At 37.1% G+C, this 7,417-nt stretch overlaps 1 protein-coding gene across 14 annotated transcripts in view; it reads right to left on the bottom strand.

The window, feature by feature from the left end:
* The window catches only part of MYRIP (myosin VIIA and Rab interacting protein), a 254,003-nt gene that overhangs the window by 197,710 nt on the left and 48,876 nt on the right, over positions 1–7,417 (bottom strand). The gene's annotated exons all lie outside the window — the stretch shown is intronic.

Genomic DNA, 7,417 nt, shown 5'->3' with positions numbered 1-7,417 from the left:
TTCAGTTGACAGCATCAGCTGAAATAAACCTGCCTTTTCTAATGTGGTCATTGCTTTAATGATACCGCTTGAATCCCTTTTGGCCTTAGTTAAAGCATCTTCATATTCAAACAGTCATCTCTAAAGAGGCCATCCGCACCCTGAGATCAAGAAACAGGAGCTTATCTGAATGTTAGGCATGTAAAAACATAACTGATTTCCTATCACCTTAATAGCACATTACAGCTGTCATTAGATCAAAACATGTTTGTAACTGAACACCAAGGTGAGGCTATACATGGTGCACAAAGAAAAGGAGGATGCTGGCAACACTGCATGTCTGCTTGGTAGTTGTGCACATCCTGCCTGACAGTGCCCATCTCACAGAGCAGTTCACTCTTCTTTCTAATCAGTAATGGATGACACTAAATTCCCTTTAAGTAATTATGCCCACCTGAATTAGTTGGAAAGATGGATTACAGACCACTAGATGACCAACTAGCTGCTCTCAACATTGTGCCTGCATGCCCAAACAGTGCTTCAAACACTTCCTGTTCTGCTCCTTGCTTTTCTGACCTGATGCAGTGCATGTTATTTGTTGTATTCTCACAAATCACCCTCCTGAATGGCTGTTGGATCTCTATCTCTACCTGCAGTGATAACTGCCACTCAACCAGCCCATGCTCCAAAACACAGTCCATGCAGAGTTCCAGATGCAAGCAGACCAGAACAGAGAAAGTCAATGTTACAAGGAATGAAGCTACGCTAAAAAGGTTAAATTCACAAATTTCTTCCCTCAGATTATAAGAATGTTTTTTTTAAGAATCAGTGCATTAAAAAAAAAAAAAAGTGTTGCCAACTGCTTATAACTCACATTTCAATCTGGATGGACAAATCTTCATAATGATTTTGTAAACAAATAATTACTGCTGCTGTCATATTCCAACCTGAGTAATATTGATAACCAAACCATGACGATCTGTGATTGAGTAAAAAGGTTGAGTAACTTCCTAGTTGGACTTTTCTTTACTTCTCAGTGAGGTAAGCAACAATTAAAGGAAGGAAATGCTTAGGCACAGCATTTCAGAAGTCAGAAGCAGTTCTTGTAAAGCACAAGAACAGTACAATTCAAAACAAGGAAAGCCACACACAATTACAGGTCAAAAAGCTGAAAACATTAAAAGGAAAAACTGAAAACACTAACAGCCTAGAAGGCCGAAAAATAAAAATAAAAAAAATATATATCAGAAACAATTAGAACAGACCCAAGAAAAAAATACAAGAATGAAGTGAAATTTGACAGGGCATCAAAACACTAGGATAAAGGGATATATTCAATGTAGTGATGAACCTTCTGCTGTTCAATGCACTAAGAGTTTATGTCTAGTATAAAGGCTCAGACACAACCCTACTTACTACTATGTCTCCTTTAATCCTCATCCAAAATAGTCTTCTGGTATTTTCAAATGGGCATCTCAACTAGGCTTTCTTTCCATTTCCTTCTCCTCTTTAGCTCCCCAGTTTAGCAACTATAATCTAACAACATTCCAGTAAATATCAACCAAGATACTTAAAACTAAAATGAACACTTAAAAATGAATTGAAGTAATGCTATGCGGAAACCAAAACAATATCAAACAGAGACAGTCTAGACTTCAGACTTGACTGTAGCTCTTTTAAGAGAAAACATGCTAAATAACCAGAAGGCATCTTTGCTTTCTCCAGATTACAGTTTACCATAAATACAGATCTGAGTCTGGTACAAGCTATATAAAATTGTACAACTTTTACAGTTATGCATACTAATAACATGCAAACTTCATCAATAACTAGGTTTCATATCTGGAAGAAGAGCTCATCAGTTCAGTGTAAGAAAGACTTAGAAGATAAGTCTGTAAAAAATAAGGTTACTTTGAAATACATTACAGACAAAATGGCTGTGCTGCAATCACATCGCCCTCCAGTAGTGCCTCCTTTTCACTTTAAATATTACTAGTTTTGTTGACTCCCTGGCAAACTTGTTTCTTGCTTATTATGGATTAAAATATATGAATATATTTTTGTTTGTTTGTTTTTAGTATTACCTGTTATGCACTTTTAAAGTCGGACTTGAAAAATCTGGTTTGGCTTTCATTGTTGTGTTTCTATATTTATAATGGCAGAATTTGAGTTCCTTTTTATTTTCTTCAGTGGATGTGGCTGTCAGTTTTTGAAGGATGCCTTTCATTCTGCCCTTTCCCCCCACTCCTTTTTTTTTTTTTTGAATAATTTTTTGGTCTTTTCAGACTTTCCTTTACTTGATGGGACATATTTACTTGAGTCTATAGCTTTCATCCTGCCTCCAAGTGTCTTCCCTTTTAGCTGTTCTTTTTGTTTTGTACAATAAAATCATTTTTGTCATTCAAAACACTAGTAAACAAGACATAGATAACACAAGAGAGATACAACAGTGCCACCACCTCTTCTGTTGAAATTGCTTTGCGAACAAGAAGAGGTCTTTCTGTTCAGTAGCTATCATTATTCAGTCTCTGGCAAAAGATGCATGATATCTAGGAAAAAATAAACAGTAAAAATCAGAGACACTTAAGTTGTCGATGTAACTAAGAAATTAAGAACTAATTAAGAAAGATTATACAGGTAGTTTCAAGCATCAATTTTCTTTTCAAAAAGTATGTTATGTATATTTCTCTGTAGCTAAATTTGGTAAGTAATCCCTTGAAAAGCACACCAAAAAAAAGAATTGCAAACTGGGAGTCATTGTGTAGAAAAAACAAACAAGTAAGCAAGCCAAACATAGGTAGGCTTGGTAGTGTTTTGCTTCATTAGGTAAAACACAGGAAGACCATTTTCTACACCCTAAATTTGTACTTATTTATTAAAGGTTTGGAACCATGTACATATCAGCTTTCTTTTAATTTACCATTTTGAATTCCATATTTGCATCAAGTCTTCCAGCTTATTCACCCTTCTTACTGCTACTACTTCAATGATCTCTAGGGCTCAGCCTTGCCCCATAAACTCCTTCCCAGTACTTGTTCGGCACAAATAGTTCTGTTAAATCATAGGAGACATAGCTCCCAAAGGACAGTTCCTTTGACACTCTCAGTAGAACCCAACTGCTTTTAGTTAGCAAGAAATAACAAACCGAAAAATAAACAACTCTATCCAACCCAAACTCAAGGACTGCATTTTCCTTATTTTCACTTTCTTTAGATAATAGCTTTTGCAATATCTTTCTCATACTATGCATTCATATTTCAGGGTGATCTGCTGCCAGTCAGCTTTGTGTAAGCAACCATTTGTATTTGGAGAAAATTGATTAGGTGCAGTTGAAGAAAGCTGCTAAAAAGCTGGGGGTCAATAAATAAAAGAAAATGGAAGGGAAATGGTTTTTGATTAAAACGTACAAACAAACAAAAGAACCACTAGCATAGAAAAAACATCAATGTTAAAGTGACATATGTCTAACATCTTAAAATTCTGTTCCATGTAAATAAAAATATAATTGCTAACACTGAATTAATTAGGCCTAAAAGCGACTTAGATTAATGCTTTGAATCATGTGAACGTTTTTCACAGCCAGCTGCTGTGAAGAGGATTGTACCGTCATATGCAGAGGATTATGATGTCATGCTGGACATGATCAGGAGTGGATGGTTTTATAAGAAACATTGATCATGGGAACGACACGAGCATATTTTTCATTCACTTTCCAGAATGCAGTAACAGGAATCTTTTCTAGAAAATATATATTTTTTTTAATTAAAAAAATGTAAAAATTGCATAGCAAAACAAATCCAAAGGATATACAACTACTGAAAAGTTCCTACTGGTGAAGAAAGACAGATTTACTGAACCATGTCTACCATCAGCTCACTGTGAGTTTTTGTGCTGTGCTTACAAAGAGATCCCTCGATTTAATCCTCATGTAACAGTACATCGTATACCACAGCACACTGAGCCAGTGCAAGACCTCTTCCACTTCTCTCCCCTTTGCACACTAGAACATCCCTGCCTAAACCAGAACTATTCTCCAAGAAACTGCTCAGACAGGAAGGTCCTAACTTATAGGACTAAATAGTTTTTATTAACAAGTTTATTACTAGAAGCTGTTTCAGATAGACTGCCTTTTTCTTTTTTTTTTCTAATATACTTGAACTTAAAATATAAAAACTTTAGAAGACTGGAGAAATGCTGCAGAGTCCTGAGGCCTGTCTGCCCTGTCCCAAGCTCTCCCCCCCCCCCTTGCTTCTTGGTACATTTTTCTTTAAAATGAAGTCCTCAATAAAAGAAAAAAAAGGAGCTAATTGAGGTCTGGAAGCTTTTCCATTTTCTCAGCAGTTTTTCCTCAAGGAAAAATTCGTCTCAGCATCATTCCTCAAGGACTGTCTACCCATATCATCCTGAAAAGTTACTCCTCTGTGTCCTCACTGAGAAGCTGCATCACTGTGACTTGCTTTTCAGAGATTCACAGCTCTGGTCATTCTTATGACACTAATGGCACTGGCTGGTATTCCCCTCTTCTGAAGGGAAGAAAACAAAACCCCACAGGACACTGAGGAACTGCTGTAGGTAAGTTACATAATTTTTTAAATAACTTGTACAAAAAAAAAAAAGTGGTATTAGACCTCGAAATAAATGGGGCATTTGCAATACCTCTTAGAAAATGCATCCAGTTTTGAGTTCCCCAGTACAAGAGATACATGGACATACTGCAAAGGGGCCACAAAGAAGACGAATGGTCCAGTGCATCTCTTCTTTTGAGTGAAGGCTGAGGGAGCTGGGCTTATTCAGCCTGGAAAAGAGGAGACTCAGGGGGATCTCATCAATGTCTATAAATACCTGAAAGGAGGGTGCAAAGAGGGCAGAGCCAGGCTCTTTCCACTGGTGCCCAGTGCCAGGACAAGAAACAATGGACAAGCCAAACCACAGGACGCTGTCTCAACATCAGGAAATACTTTTTCACTGTGCAGATGAGAGAGCACTGCCACAGGTTGCTCAGAGTTGTGGAGTCTCCCTCCTGGGAGGTCTTCAAAAGCCACCTGGGCATGGTCCTGAGCAATCTGCCCTAGTTGCCCCTACTTGAGCAGGGAGGCTGGAGCAGCTGACCTCCAGAGGCCCCTTCCAAGCTGAACCACTCTGTTATTCAGAGAGCATCAACTGAGTATGAAGTGCCATTAAAGCTTATCTCTTCAGAACAAACTGCGTGCTAAACTGCACATACTGGTCAAACAGCAATTAAATGCTGAGCTGTAGTTCTCATCAATACAATGCTTTTTAGAACCTGGCTCAATACAAACAGATTGGGAAAGTTATGTTTTGGAATTACTTTTAGCAGTAATAAGTCAACAATTGTCCTATTTGTGCTGTGCTTTTATATTTAATCTGAAAACTCTAGCAAGGTTAATTAACAGGGTAATGTCAATGGAATATGAAACTGTCAGACAATTGTTACCAACTGCAAAATAGAGGAAAACAAGAAGAGATATCCATCAGAAACTAAAGGGCAGACAAAGACCGGGTTGTTTTCAAAACGAGACCCTAAACCAGAAAAGACCAGTACAAAGACAAAGCTATAAACAGTACTCTAATGCATTTAAAACAGTAATTCAAATGCATCAGTTTTCATACTGAACTTCATCTGAATGAAATTATCTTAGTTGTACAGTTCTGAATATCATTATTTTTCCCCCACTGTAAATTTAAAGTCATCAATTATTAGCCTTTTATGGAAAAAAATCTGAAAATAAGTGTACCAAAGCATCTTCCCTGATGCTCTGAGGCATTCAATCAAAGCTTTTGGAGCAGCCCCACAACATGTCTAGTGGATGGCTTCATGTGAAATTAATGAGAAATTTGGTTTGACCACCCAAAACATGTTGTTTATAGTCAAACCCTTTAGTATCCATCTCAATTTGCATGTGATACACTATTCTACAAGTGCTCTCTGATTACAATGCCCAAGATTTTTCAGGAAAAAAAGAGTTAGAAATATTTCTGGAGCTTCAGATTGTATGTAACACTTATGGTTTTGTATTTACAGGATCTCTCTCTTCACTGAGCTAGTATCATACATCAGATCTGTTGTTTGGGCACTGTGTATTTTCAACTCTCACAAAGAAAATTAGAGCTAGGGACACTTAGTACTTCTCTGAATCAATTTCTTAATGAGGCAGGACTAGATAGCATCCCTGGCTTCATTTATTGAGCATAATGCATGAAAAAGACGATGATGAGAAAATTGTTCCTGACAATGAAATTTATTTTTACTTCCAATTTAAAACAACTGAGAATTTCATTGATAAAAAAAAAAAAAAGTAGCATTGCAGGATGTCATGCTTGCACAGCCAAACAAGTGTCAGGAAACTCATGAATTCATACAGAATGTGTCGTAATAAAAAGCTGTCTCCTAATACAGTATTTACATTATCTCATGCTGTGGCTTCAACATACTCTTAAGATCTCCCACAGATATACAGAGTCTTTATCTTCAGGGTATTTTTGAATCCTGCAGCAGATACTTCTAGCATGAAGTTTTCCTTACTTTTCATGCTATTGTCAGGAGTTATTGCTATCAGAAGTCTGACTAAATTCCACTACAGAGCATAGCAATATACACATATATTCACTAAGCTATCAGTTTTGCTTACAACAGAAGTGTTCCCAACACTCATTAGTTTAAAAGAATAGTTTGAGCCTGAACTAAAAATCTCCTAAAAGGACCTGAGAAAAAGAAATGGAACTCTCAAGCTGGCTAACCACCTCATGCTGCCTTCATTTAACTTCGAGTGTTTCACAACATCTGGGAGGTGGAAGGACAAAAGACATTTTCTAAAACAGAAGGGCTTTTGTTTTTAAAAAAAATAAAAAAATGAAAAAAACATTTAGCACAACACAAAGAGAAAACCTGCAATATCAGAGTTATTGTTTATGACCAGTGACCCAGGAACATAAAGAACTTGCACCTAATAAATGATGTATTTTTTTTCTATGTTACCTGATTAGAATTGTCTTTAATAAAACCAGTCTAGCCTTAATGAATAATACATGCCAGCTTTAGACAGAACAAAAGAACAGTTACTCACTAAAAAATGACTTCTAGGAGGGAAAAAAAGGCACATTCATACTCAGATCTGCTTCCTGATACTTTCAGTCAGAAAGATAGCCATTTGCTCATATATTTAAAAAATACCCAAAAAAAGATCACCTATTCTTGTTGAGCCAACACTGCCAAGAAGGAGCACAAGCCGCTGTGATATCCTTCTGCTGCCAGAGCTACTCTTTCAAATGCACAAGGCAGGAGGGTTTCTGCAGCACTGTACACAAACAGGCCGTCACCTGGGTCTTACTACACCACAGAAGCAACAGGTCAGGGATGCTGTGAATCAAGTCAGAGAGAACCATAGGAACACAAAAACAACTAGCCTTAACTTAAGCT

Source organism: Anser anser (assembly GCF_964211835.1).
Source record: "Anser anser genome assembly, chromosome: 2".
NCBI lineage: Eukaryota > Metazoa > Chordata > Aves > Anseriformes > Anatidae > Anser > Anser anser.
Note: the sequence above shows the minus strand (reverse complement) of the source record. Positions and strands in the feature narration are given on the sequence as shown.